The sequence below is a fragment of the Nycticebus coucang genome, chromosome 13 (genome assembly GCF_027406575.1).
Source record: "Nycticebus coucang isolate mNycCou1 chromosome 13, mNycCou1.pri, whole genome shotgun sequence".
Classification (NCBI taxonomy): domain Eukaryota; kingdom Metazoa; phylum Chordata; class Mammalia; order Primates; family Lorisidae; genus Nycticebus; species Nycticebus coucang.
The window spans coordinates 81,076,248-81,090,163 of NC_069792.1; positions in this window are offsets into that span (position 1 = coordinate 81,076,248).

Below are 13,916 nucleotides of genomic sequence, written 5' to 3' on the forward strand. Positions count from 1 at the left end.
ATCTTCCAAACACTTGAACATTTATTATTTGAAGATCTAAGCAGTAGAAACCCAATATTGAAGGCCAAAGTTTCTGTAGTATGTTATATATGTTTCCAGAAGATCATATCAAACATGCCTGGGTTTAACTCCTTTTACAAGTTTTCCTTTATTATGGTAAGAAGGTCAAAGTTCCCATGGGTAAATTTTTTTTTCTATATTGATTTAATTTAAAAGGATATTATTTACTAAGCAACCAGTATGTATAAGGTGATATATCATGAAGCCCCATGATTTTGACAGTTGTAATCCCTAAACTTAATTCCATCAAGACAAAGTATACCATATGTGAGAATTAATAACCTAACATTTGCTGAGCACTTAACAAAAGTCAAATACAGCAAGACCCACCTCTTCTACCACAGAAGATATTCATTGTTAACCTCTGTAGGATGCTGGAAGAATTCAGGCCTATTTTCTCTTCATCCTAGAAGGAACATCTCTGGTGTCATTAGCATATTCTGGGTTTCTGATCTATTGCCATTGTCCCAATACTTGTGACAGATTCATTTGGTAACTTACTGTAGACTCAGAAGGAGTTAAGTTGGGGAAATTTGCTCTCCCAATTCTACCGCTACAAAAGTAATACAAGAAACTGTCTCTTGCTTGAAAACCACCTTCTCCTTCTTTCTCTTGCTAAATAGCTACTGAGCTATGATGGGAACAAATAAAGGGTCAAGTAGGGTATCCCAAAACAATAGTACATGGTAATAAGTGGAGAAGCTCAGTTTGTTTAACTCATTCATCCCTTAGCTTCACTAGTGAAGGAAATCCTTGAATAAAAGCCTTTTTCTTAATAGTTTTTTGTTTTGTTCACACAACCCTTTTTTCAGGTCATCCACTCAATGTTCCATCTCTTCTCCCAGCCACGTTACCCCTTCCCCATAAAGTTCCTCCATCTTGCCTTAACAGTTTACAGACAGGTGCCACAGGCATTGCCCTGAGGTGATGGAAGCTCCTACTATTCTTATTTCAGCTTGACTTAAGAAGGCAAGGTTAGAGAAGATTCCTGGGAATGAAGGAGAAAGTAAATGTTCTGAGTTTCATCTTCAGTCATCAGAGGATCAGTTGATATCTTTATGAGTTTACCCAAAAAGAGATAATACCTTAGGGCAAGGATTGATTTCTCCTCAATAATAAAACAAATCAAAGCCAAAAATACACTGCGTATTCTGGCATCATAAAAATAAAAATTTCCCATCCAAGTACTAACCAGGCCCGACCCTGCTTAGCTTCTGAGATCAGACGAGATCGGGCACGTTCAGGGTGGTAGACATTATTCTTAGTAAAGCATCACAAGAATGGAGAAGCATGAATCCTATGTACTCAATTTTGATATGAGGACAATTAATGACAATTAAGGTCATGGCGGGGGGAGGAAAAGCAGAGAGAGGAAAGGAGGGAGAGGGGTGGGGCCTTGGTGTGCGCCACACGCTCTGGGGGCAAGACATGATTGCAAGAGGAACTTTACCTAACAAATGCAATCAGTGTAACCTGGCTTACTGTACCCTCAATGAATCCCCAAAAATAAAAAAATAAAAATGAAAAAGAAAAAACTCATAAATATTACCAAAAAAATGAAAAGTTTCCTTTCAGCAGGACTTTGACCTCAACCTTTGTGGAAACAGTCATCTTACAATTATTTAAGGAAGATAGGGAAGTTCTAGCTCTAATAAGGTTGACCTCCATTGTGAACATCTTTACACACTTATTCAATGCTTATAACTACCACCGAAGTATTGACGTTTCTGTCCATTTTACTTGTTAAAATACCTTAAGAACTCTCAGACTAAAGATTCTGGAATTTGAGAGAAAAAATATTCAATCTATAAGCTCAAGAGAGATAACTCAAAATAACAGCCTTGAATTATCTTATAAATGACTTAAGACTTTCTCTTACTTTTCCAAAGGAATAGAAAGGCATTCTCTTGGTTTTGTGGCTTTTGCCCTTTTGTATAAAACTCTCACATAGTCTCCATTTAAAAACTTATAAAAGCCAGCCAGGTGCAGTAGCTCATGCCTATAATCCCAGCACTCGGGAAGCCCGAGATTAGAAGATTGCTTAAGTCCAGGAGTTCAAGATTTGGCTCAACAAGAGGAGGACCCCATCTCTACCAAAATACAACAATTATCCATGTATGGTGGCTCACATCTGTAGTCCCAGCTATGGAGACTAAAGCAGGACGATCACTTGAGCCCAGGCATTTGAGATTGCAGTGAGTTGTGATGATGCCACTACACTCTAGCCCAGGCAGTAGAATGAGACTCTGTCTCAAAAACAGAAACAAAAACAAAACAAAAAAAAAAACTTAGAGAACACAATATCTATTAAATGGACATCAACCCATCATCACAGACTGATAATAGACCTGTTTCTTTGTATTGTGAGGCACAGCAAAATATGTTTTACAACACATTTTTACAAGCAAAATATGTTATACAACATACTTTTACAGACTTTGCAAATCATAACCCATTTTGCAGATGATTGACCAACCCCCCAGAAAATGAAGAAATGAGGGTGAGATTATTATTTTCTCTAAATCAAGTCTCATTCCAATTTATCCTCAAAATCACAGAAGGATAACTGATGCTATTTGGATGAGCTCATTTAAACATGTCAAACTCTTTTCACAAAGATTAATTAGAATGTGTCAGCTATGCTGGTGGAGAAGTCATCTTGTTTCAAGTCTTCAAGAAGTAACATACAAGCAGGATTACAACTGCTCAATCTTTAGCATGACATGCATAAAATCAATATTTCAAGCTCCTTTGGGAGTTACAGCCCAACATGCTGCTTGTAAACCATCATCATGACCTCAGCCGGCCCCTCCTGTGCAGTAGGGAAAATGGAATTACTCAGCCTTCAAGGAGAGACTCAAAGACTGGGCAGTTCACAGGGGCTGAGGATAGACTGATGGTTTTCTAGAGGACAAATGTCAGATGTAAATGTTTCCTAGATGCTTTGCCATAATCAGTCCCATCTGCTCTAAACTCAGACAGCCAAACTCACTCCTTGGGAAAGATTTGTGACAGCAAAGCATGGGCATGTTCAAAGAACATCTTGAATGACTTCTCATTGTCTAAGAGATTTCAAGTAGCAGGACTTCTAAACATTTCTCCCAGAATTTCTTCTGGTAGCTCTTATCTTATATTTCACTGAATTAAAGCAACTCCTATTGATTGATTTCTCTGGGTTTATCAATATTTTTAGTTTGGAAGCTTCTCAACTTCGTGGAAAACTGAGGTTCTCCTTTGTAATGTAGATCGTCTGATCCACTATTTCTCCCTCTGGTGTTTTAAAACCCTACTCTGCTTGAGGATGCTCTAAGTATAATCTGAAGAAGATATAGTTTAGGATTTACTAGTACATTGTTCTCAACCTTGGGTAATTTTTCTCCCCAGAGGACATTTTAGTAATGTCTGGGGATAATTTTTATCATAAAAACTAGGGGAGTGCTAGTGCTAGTGCCACTAACTAGTAGATAAATGCCAGGGATGAGGGATGCTTCCAAATATCCTACCGGGGATAGCCCTCCACAACAAGTAACTATTTGCCTCAAAATGTTGATAATGCCACCTTTGAAATATCTTGCGCTAGCATAATGGCAGAAAACCTAAGTTTAACCAATGGCAAAAGCTCAAGTTTCACTGCAGATAAAAATTCCCTCATACCATGTTGCAGGAGGTATAGAAAAAAAGAGCTAATTATTTCAATGCTGGATTTTAAGAGATCTCTGAAAAGAGGTGCTGCAGAAACCTTTTTTGTGAGAAGATCACCCAGGCCAGAAAAATACATGTGGCCTTACACAGTTGGCCATTGCTATGCAATTTAGAGAAGTAAATTCCAGAGACAGCTGGAAGAAAGAATTGATACCCAAAGTGATTTCCCCCTTTTGATGTATTTTAGCTGACTTAAGGGCCTTCAAGTCCCCAAAGTGTTAATTTTCAGAAAAATTGGAAGAAAGGGATAGGATTAAGATAAATATCAGCTGTAAGTTGTCCTTAAGCCATAGTGGAAGAAAGATCTTGAAATATACTTTTTCATTCACTTTCTCTCTTTATGTCTCCTCTATGTGAGAAACATGGTATGCACAATTGGCGCCTATATTATCCTCTGGCTAATACTTTATCCTGGTTGCCTTAGCAACTGTCAATATTTGTCTGGTATGTCACAACCCCAGTTGGCCAATAGCTGGTTGAATGTCTACTAGTAAAAGTTTAGGGAAGAGAGACACCCAGTGGTCCAAATTAACTAAGCTGCTGAAAGCCGTCTCCTGCTTTATATATATTTCCTTGAGAAATGTTCATTAATTTTTAAATCTGATCCTCTTTTAATGATCAACAATTCCTACAGTTAAAGTTATGGGAACAGAGAACACGAGATAGCAGACGTAACTTTTCCTGTAATGGGCTAGATAGTAAATATTTTAGGCTTTGTGAGCCATATGGTCTCTGTTGAAACTACTCAACTCTCCTGTTATAGTGCAAAAGCAGCATTAAACAATGTGTAAACAAATGATCCTGGCTGCATTCCAAGAAAATTGTATTTAACAAAAGCAAGCAACAAGCAAAATCAGCTCACAGGCAAAAGCTTACCCTTCCTAAGAAGATAGAATCTAAATCCTCTTTCAATCTACACATGCAACTGCCCCATCTCCTCCTTAGAATTTTAGGCAATTGGAAGAACCACTGCAGAAAGATACAATATCAATAGTCAATAACATTCATGCAATTCCTTAGCATGTTCAAGGCACTGTCCTACATGCCAGAGTAACAGTAACATACAAAGCAATTACTATGGAGTGAGTGTTGTATCTCCTCAAAAAATCAAATGTTGAAACCTTTTTTTAAAATTTTTATTTTGGGGCGGCACCTGTGGCTCAAAGGAGTAGGGCGCTGGCCCCATATGCCGGAGGTGGAAGGTTCAAACCCAGCCCCGGCCAAAAAAACCCTGCAAAAATAAAAAAAAATACGTTACTTAAAAAAAAAAAAAAAAAAAAGAATTATTTTATTATTATTATTATTTTAGAGATAGAGTCTCACTTTGTCACCCTCTGTAGAGTGCTATGACATCACAGCTCACAGCAACCTCCAGCTTTTGGGCTTTGGTGATTCTCTTGTCTAAGCCTCCTAAGTAGCTGGGATGACAGGTGCCCGGCTCAATGCCCAGCTATTTTTTGTTGCAGTTTGGCCAGGTCTGGGTTCAAACCCACCACTCTTGGTATATAGGGGTTGGCACCCTACTCACTGAGCCACAGGTACCACCCTAAATTTTCATTTTTTATTTATTATTATTCTTTTTTAAGACAGAGTCTCACTTGGTTGCCCTCAGTAGAGTACCATAGCATCACAGCTCACAGCAACCTCAAACTCTTGGGCTCAAGCGATTCTCTTGCCTCAGCCTCCCAAGTAACTGAGACTACAGATGCCTACCACTATGCCCAGCTATTTTTAGAGTTGAGGTCTCTTTCTGGCTCATGCTGGTCTCTAATTTGTAAGTTCAGGCGATCCACCCACCATGGCCTTACAGAGTGCTAGGATTCCAGGTGTGAGCCACCGCGCCTGGTTCAAATGTTGAAACCTTAATCCCCAATGTGAGGGTTTTTGGAGATGGGACCTTTGGGAGTTAATTAGGTGTTGAGGGTGGAGCCCTCATAATGAGATCACTGTGCTTCTAAGAAGAAAAACCAACAGCTTGCTTCCTTTTGAAGCAAGGTGGTGATGCCCAGGGAAGGTGGATGTCTACAAACCAGCAAGAGGGTCCTCACCAGACATTAAATCTGCCAACACTTCAATCTGGGACTTTCTAACCTCCAAGCAGTGAAAAACAACTGTTTGTTGTTTAAGCCACCCAGTCTCTGGTATTCTGTTTACAGCACCCAAAACTGACCAAGACAGCAGTTGAAAACCTGTGCCTTTGGGGACATTATATTTAAATTCAGTAACATAATACTATGTAAATAAAATGTCTTGTAAGTCAGTTAATGGTAACTACTATCAGAAAAATTCAAGAGGGAATTAAGACAGGGAATATTGAGGTGAGAAAATGTTAGGGATTGAATTGCCCTCCCCCATAATATTGAAGATCTAATTCTTGATACCTGTGAATGTAACCTTATTTGCAAATGTAATCTTTGCAGATGTAATCAATATCAAGTTGAGAAGAGGTCATTAAGATTGGTCCTAATGTACTCTGACTGATGTTCTTAGAAGAAGCAGAAAGGCCACATGAAGACAGAGATGTCAAGGGAGAACCCTCCATCTGATGACAAAGAAAAATACTAGATGATGCAGCAAAATCCAAGAAATGCAAAGATTGCTGGCTGTATTAAAGCCAAGAAGACAAAAGAAAGGATTCTTCCCAATGTCTCAGAGGAGCACGGCCCTAAGGACATCTTGATTTCAGATGTTTAACCTCCAGAACTATTAGAGAATAAATTTCTGTTGTTTGAAGCCACAGTTTGTGGTTTTGGGACAGCCCTAAGAAACTAACACAGGAACAGACAGAATTGCTATTGGAAAAGGAATGTTAAGGAAAGACTTCAGTGAGAGTGAGGGGGCAACTCATAGGGATATATCTGGGTGGCAGTAATTAGAGCAGAGGAAACAAGTGTTAGGGTGCTGAGACAGGAGGATCACCAGGATGCCCTTGGGCTGGAGCAAAGTGAGAAACAAGAAGAAAAGGGGCTAATCACATCAGAAATAAAAATGGAGCAGATAAATTGTGGGGTTGTGGGTCATTGCATAGAATTTGGCTTTTGTGCTGAGTGAAATATGATATTAAAGACTTTTGAACAGAAGAAAGACATATGATATGAGTTATTTGTGGAAAGGATTGCTCTGGCCACCCTACTGGGAGCATATCCTACAGAAGCAAAGATGGTAGCAGGAAGATCCACTATGAGAATAGTGCAATTAAGCGAGTGAGAGGTACATGTGATAGTAATAGAGAAGGTGAACGTGTAGGATTAGTTGTTAAGGCAGGATCTCCTGACATACTGGTGTGAGGTATGAGAAAAAATGAGGGTCGAGGACAATTTTAATGTTTCTACTTCATGAAACCTTTAGTTTGAACTTGTCATAATGGGAAAGAGTGGGGTAAGAAAAGATTTCTTTGGAGGGACATGTCTAAGAGTTCACTTCTGGATATGTAACAATGAGATGATACGTGTTAGATAAATAGTTGGATATATGAGTCTGGAGTTCAAGGGAAAGTTCTAGGATGACTATAATTAGCACAGTTGTCCCTTGGTATTAGTGGGGGATCAGTTCCAGGACCCTGCCTTAGATACCAAAATTTTATTAAATCCCTTATATAAAATGACATGGTAATTGTATATAATTTATACACATAATCCTGTATATTATACTTTAAGTCATCTCTAATTACTTGTAATACCTAATGCAATGTAAATGCTATGTAAATAGTTTTTACACTATCTTGCTTAGAGAATAACAATAAGGAAAAAATCCTCTACATATTGAGTATAGACACAATTTTTAAAAAATAATTTGCATCCACTGTGGTTGAATGCATGGATATGGAATCATGGATATGAAGGGCCAACTGCACATAAATGGTGTTTAAAGGCAAGAGGTGATTAACTAGGAAATGAATAGATAGGGTAGAGAAGAAGAATGTTCAAATACTGAGCCCTGAGGCCCTACGACCCTCACTAATTGGGGCTACAGAGGAGGAACCTGAGAAGAAGGAAACTGAGAAGAAGCTACCAGAAAGAGAAGAGGAGACCAGGAGAATGTGAGGTCCTGAAAGCCATGACAAGGGGCATTAAACACTGGTAGCTTAACACATAGTCAACGTATAAGTTATGTGCCTGAAGTGAGCAAGGAGAACTCCCTGCTGGGTTTATCCATGAGAAGGTCATAAATAGGGCAAATGTATAATTTATCATCCAAATCAAATCACTTAAAAAGAAAAAAGTTATTCTTGGAGAATAAGCAGAGGCCAGGATTGTCCGTACAAATTAAAACGTATAGTCACTTTAGTCATGAAAACATTGACAGGAGCAGTGTCATGGGTGTGATAGGGTCATCGGCTAAGTTCATTAGGTTCAATAGAAAATAAGCAGAGAGAAATTGGAGACAGTGATTGCAGGTAGTGGTTTAAGGAGTTTGCTTTTTTTAAAAAGAAGAGAGAGTGGTATAGATAGAGATTGGCTGACAGACACAGAAGTATAGCTAGCTAGGAAGAATAAGTTCAGTGTTCTATGGCACTATAAGTGACTATAGTAAACAACAATTTATTGTGTATTTCCAATTCCAAATACAGGCACTCCCCAAGTTATAAACATCCAGTGGACATACAATTCGCACTTACTAACAGAAGCTATTACAGGTAATAGGTAAATGTATCTCTTCCTACATACAAATTCAACTTTAGAACAAACCTACAGAACTTATCTCATTCATAACCTAAGTACTACCTGTAGCTAGAAGAATGGATTTTGAATGTTCTCAACACAAAGAAATGATGAGTGTTTGATGTACTGAATAGGCTAATTACTCTGGCTTGGTCAATGTGCATAGTATACTGTATCAAAATATTACACTGCATCTCATAAATATTTATTAGTATTATGTCAATTAAAAATAATAGGCTAGGCATGGTGGCTCACATCTGTAATCCTAGAACTTGGGGAGCTGGGCAAATTGCTCGCGCTCAGGAGTTTGAGACCAGCCTGAGCAAGAGCAAGACCCTATCTTTACTAAAAATAGAAAAACTAGCAGGACATAGTGGCACATACCTGTAGTCTCAATTATTCGGGAGGATGCAGCAAGAGGATTGCTCAAGCCCAAGGCTGTTTGAGGTTGCTATGAGCTATGATGCCATGGGACTCTACCCAAGATGACAGAGTGAGACTGTTTGAAAAACAACAACAACAATAATAATAAGCTCTTTCTTTTATTATCTGCATAACTTTGAACAAGTTCTTCAACCTTTTTTGAGCCTCTTTGTACATACTCATGCACAACATGCAGATCACAATACCTATCTCACCAGATTTCTGTGAGGACTGAATGATAGCATGTATATACAAACACCAAATACTGTTTTTTAATGAGGTCTTTTGAATTTGAAAAATCACTAATTTTGTCATTTTTTACTATATTAATTATACTAATTTATTATCATTATGATGGTGATTTGAATATTTTGTCACTGTCTATAGGCTGAGTCTTTGACTTCAAAGTCCAGTTAACATCAGAGAAGTGAATGGGGAATGTTCATTGTACATTTGCTAGGAAAGCTGAATTCTTAAGTATATTGTCATCCTGAGACCAGTAGGAGAGAAATAACTGTACTCCCAGAGGGAGAAGAATTCCACATGTAAGCCTCAGGGCTCAAGTCCTTCCAGCTCTAGGCTTCTATATGCAAGTCTACTCAGGTTTATTCAGATCAATTATCATCAGTTTTACAAATCACTCCCTGGACCCAAGCATTTCAGTAGTTCAAGATCGTCTGATCCTTCCTATCTACAGACATAAATGTATCCATAATCAAAATTTCTGTTCTTGATCTCTAACTACTACTGTGGGAATTCATACACACACACACACACACCACTTCTCCTTGCCTTAAAAATTTTGATATTCTCCCAAAATAAACATTCACATATGCTCATAACTCAATCTTCTAGCTACCATTTGAATCCTCTATAGTCTGTCTATCTGGCTCCATTTCCCTGAGTCAGTACTTGTCTATAAAATTGCTTCAGATAGGCTTTCCGCTCTCATTATTAACAACCCATCCCAAGAACACCAGCACAATATAGTATCCAAGGGCGCTATCTCTGGTAGCTCCCAAGGCTCACCAAGTTTCAAGTGTCAGAGAGATTATGGCTTCTGGGCAGAGATGGGAAGAAGGACCCAAGTTAGAAGCCCCTGACTCATTAATTGAGTACCTACTGCATATAGCAGTGGAGCCTAGTGGTTAAGAGCATAGACACAGATGTCAGACACACTTGTTCAAGTTCTACTTACCATTTATAATCTTTGCAATCTTGATCAGGTCCCTTATTCTTTCAGAGCCTCATGTAATTTTCCTGTGAGATAAGAATCATAATAGAGTCCTCTCATGGCAAAGCTATGAGAATTATATAAAATAATCTATGTGACACTGAAACTTAGATCAAAATACAGAGCTTTTATTCTCAGCTAGGTTCCAGACTTTAGTTTGGCTTTGTGGATTAAAATTTATGTTACATATGTTGCATTTTGTTGCTTTAAATACACCTGGGCCAACCCACTCAAAAAACAGGTCAAGAATAATTCCAGAGATCTAGGAGGAAGAAAGAGTTGAGAATTACTCTGGGCCAGTGTTCTTTCCGTTCACTTCAAACCTTTTCACATAATGGCTTCAGAAGGTCTTTCCTTGTTGGCTTCATACTTGGGTCCCTTCTCTTCGCCTAGAGAAGATAGTTTTCCTCCACACTTTTTGCAACAAATTTTAATCACTTCCTTGAGTCTCTCATTTTTTACCACAGTACTTCCAAAATATAGTTTCCATGTTCACCTTCTCTCTCTCCTCAGCTTCCACCCTGGTCTAAGGTGTAAGCACTTCTTGCCTGACGACATCAGAGAAACTTTTAACTAATCTTCTCACATCCTTTCCAACCATCTTCTATCATTTTCACAACAAATGTGTGAATCTATGCCTCTGTTTAAAATCACTCACAATTATTGTACTTTTCCTAAAATCAAAATTCATTAGCATAGAGTGGAGAGGATAACTATTTACTGAAATCTCTCCTTTCCCTCCATAGTAATAGAGGTGTACCAGAAAAGCAGAAGCCAAGGCAGGGGGATCAGCCGTCTTCCTAGCTGCCTGTGACCTGCATGTTATCTGTTTATGCATAATATAGTTGCTTAAAACAATTCACATTTAACATCGCATAGTTTCTGTAGATCATGAATCCAGGAATGGTTTAGCTGAGTTGTTTCAACTCAGCATCTTCCATGATTTGGCAGCAGAGATGTTGGACAAGGCTATGGTCAACTGAAGGTTTAACTAGTGCTAAAAGAAGCTATTCCAGCATCACTAATGCAGCTATTGGCAGATGGCCTCAGTTTCTCACTCTGTGACAGCCAGAAGGTTTACTTCTTTGCTATGCCATTTGTATATCTTTCTAGGTAACTATGCTCATAAAACAGAGCTGGATTCCCCCAGAGCAAGTGATCCAAGAAAGAAAGAAAGTGAGAACCCACCATTTCTCTCATACCCAAGTCTCTGAAGTCACAAATTACTAATTCCATTCTTTTCTATTCATTAGAAGTGAGATATTAAATCAAAGGGTGGGAATTCAGTTCCACCTATTAAAGGAATTGTCAAAAAAATAATTTACAGATCCATTTTAAACCACACACCTGTGACTGCTTTTACTAGTTGAATGTGGAAAGGAGTGAGTTTGGCTACTTCTGGGTTAAGCCTTTTAAGAAGCAAATGGGTTCATTCATGCTCTTTCTTCTATTGGCAGGATGCAAAAAAAGTGATTAAATCCAGGAAGAGTAAAGGATCTAGAGTTTCTGAATCACTATATGGAAGAGAGCCATCCACGGGTCACTTTGGATATTAACTTGAATGAGAAATAAAATCCTTTTGTGCCTTAATCTTTATTTAGGGATCCATTTGTTACAGCAGATTAGTCCAATCTAACATATATATGGGACTTGCAAGGTCCTGCACTAACTTGCTCTCAGTCCACTTTCCTTGGGCCACCTAATCCCAGTTATACCAAGGTCCTTTCAGTTACATGAATATTCCAAGGACTGAGAGTCCTTACGTGTGCTTCTCTGTTGTTCCCTCAACATATGGCTGACATCTACCATCCTTGAGCATTAGCTTAATTACTTACTCCTCAGAAGAGCTTAGTTTGGCCAGGCTGATTAAATACGTTTCCATCTTGTGCACATCACTTATTTTATAGCATTTATCACAAATGAGAATTATGCATTTATTTGTTGTCTGCCTAATAGCTGCCTATTGTATATGTTGCTTAGCTCCTTGAGGCTGAATCCACATGTTGTAGGGCACATTGTGGTTCACTGCCTCATCCTGTGGGAAGATTACATATTTCTGCCCTTTTGAAGGCAGACGTGGTCATGGAACTTCCTTTGATCAATGAAATATGAATTTAAAGTACATGTGCAATTGATGAGCATAATTCATAATTACATCTGGGTGCACTGATGTAATCAATGCTCAGGGAGAGAAGGAATTAAAAAGGAAAAGTCATGAATTGATTTCATGTTTTTTAACATGAGGCAAAATTATATAACACAGAATTAACCATTTCAAAATGAACATTTCTGAGGCATTTAGTAATTCATGAATTGCTATTTTTTCCTAAGTGCAAAGTAAGGGTTGGTGTTGGAAGCAGTTGTCAGAGAACTTGGAAATGAAAATGACTAGAAAATGTCCCCTACCTGGTAGATTAAACTGGTTGCAGTTCAAGACTCCAGAATACTCCATCAGGTGGGAGAATGAAAGGGGAATTCCTGATTTTCTGAAGATGCTTGAGATACAAAAATTACCATAAAACCATTAGAAATGAGATATTTTATGTAAATGTAGGGTTTCTTTTGAAATTGCTGTGATCCTTAGGTCATTCCCAGTAGGAATGACCATGTAACTATTGAAGCTCTAGTGCTCAGAATTTCCCCATTGAATTTAAGAGATTTGAAATGATAGACCAGTTTCTTTTGATACATTTCCAAGTAGAGAATAGGAGAGAAGAGTATACAAAGAGAAAAGAGACATGAGTATGGGAATTAGAAGTGTTGGCTAGCTCTCAGCTTTAACTCTTCAGTCAACCTATTAGAACTAAACTGCTTCCATCCAGAGAATAATGATGTTGGGGAAAATTCCCCAACTGAAATAGCTTGTTCTCCAACTAAGTTTAGTCAAAATGTGAAGGACCTCATAGCCTGATCTATAACAAAAGTTACTATAAATTTCTCCCAAGGGCTATGATTTCTCTTTCACACAAGAACTATACCCAATCACTACAATAATAGAGGTCAGAGAGGAAGTAAACTGGAAGAATACCTGTTCCAACCCTTTCCATTTTGTAGGTCAGGACACTGAGAATCCTAATCCTACCTAATGGAAATATGTTTGATCCTACATGGATGTTACTGAACACTGAATCTTCAGAAGTGTATTTTTAAAATTTAAACATAGCTTTAAGCAAATTCATTAATAGGAATTAACATTTCCACAAGTTAAAAGAGGGGGAAGAAGAGCAGAAATGCAGGTGCCTACAAAGCTGCATCCTTTTTCTTATGAATTTTATTATAGGATCAAATCCTATTTGATCATCAAAACAAAAGTTGTAAACCATATGACACTTAAGGCCACCATACTTAAAAGCACAGAAAGTAAATGAAGCTAAGTGGAAGGGAGGTTTCCAAACTTTACCTGAATAAAGTGATGATACATTGACTGCCCTTGTTGTATATGTATACTGTAACACCCACTAAGGAAATGATATGAAGAGGCAGACTCAAAAACACTATAAGTAAACCAAGGGGGAAGGGGATGAAAAGGGAGAGAGAAAACAAAATGACAGATTCAAACTCTAACATATAAATCATTACCTTAAATATGAAGGATCCAAATACGTCTATTAGAAGACAGAGATTGGCAGCAAGGATACAAAAGGAAAGAGTGGAGGGATTTCAAGGGGGTCAAAGAAGTGAAGGTGAACTGAAGAAAGCAAAAGGGCAATGTCAGCTTTGCAGATTTGCATGTATTTTGCTATGTCTAAGCCACTAACCACATAATGCACCTGGGCCAGATTGACCTTCCTCTAACCTATATAATCCTTAATTTTCCTTCCCCTCTTCTTTCAACC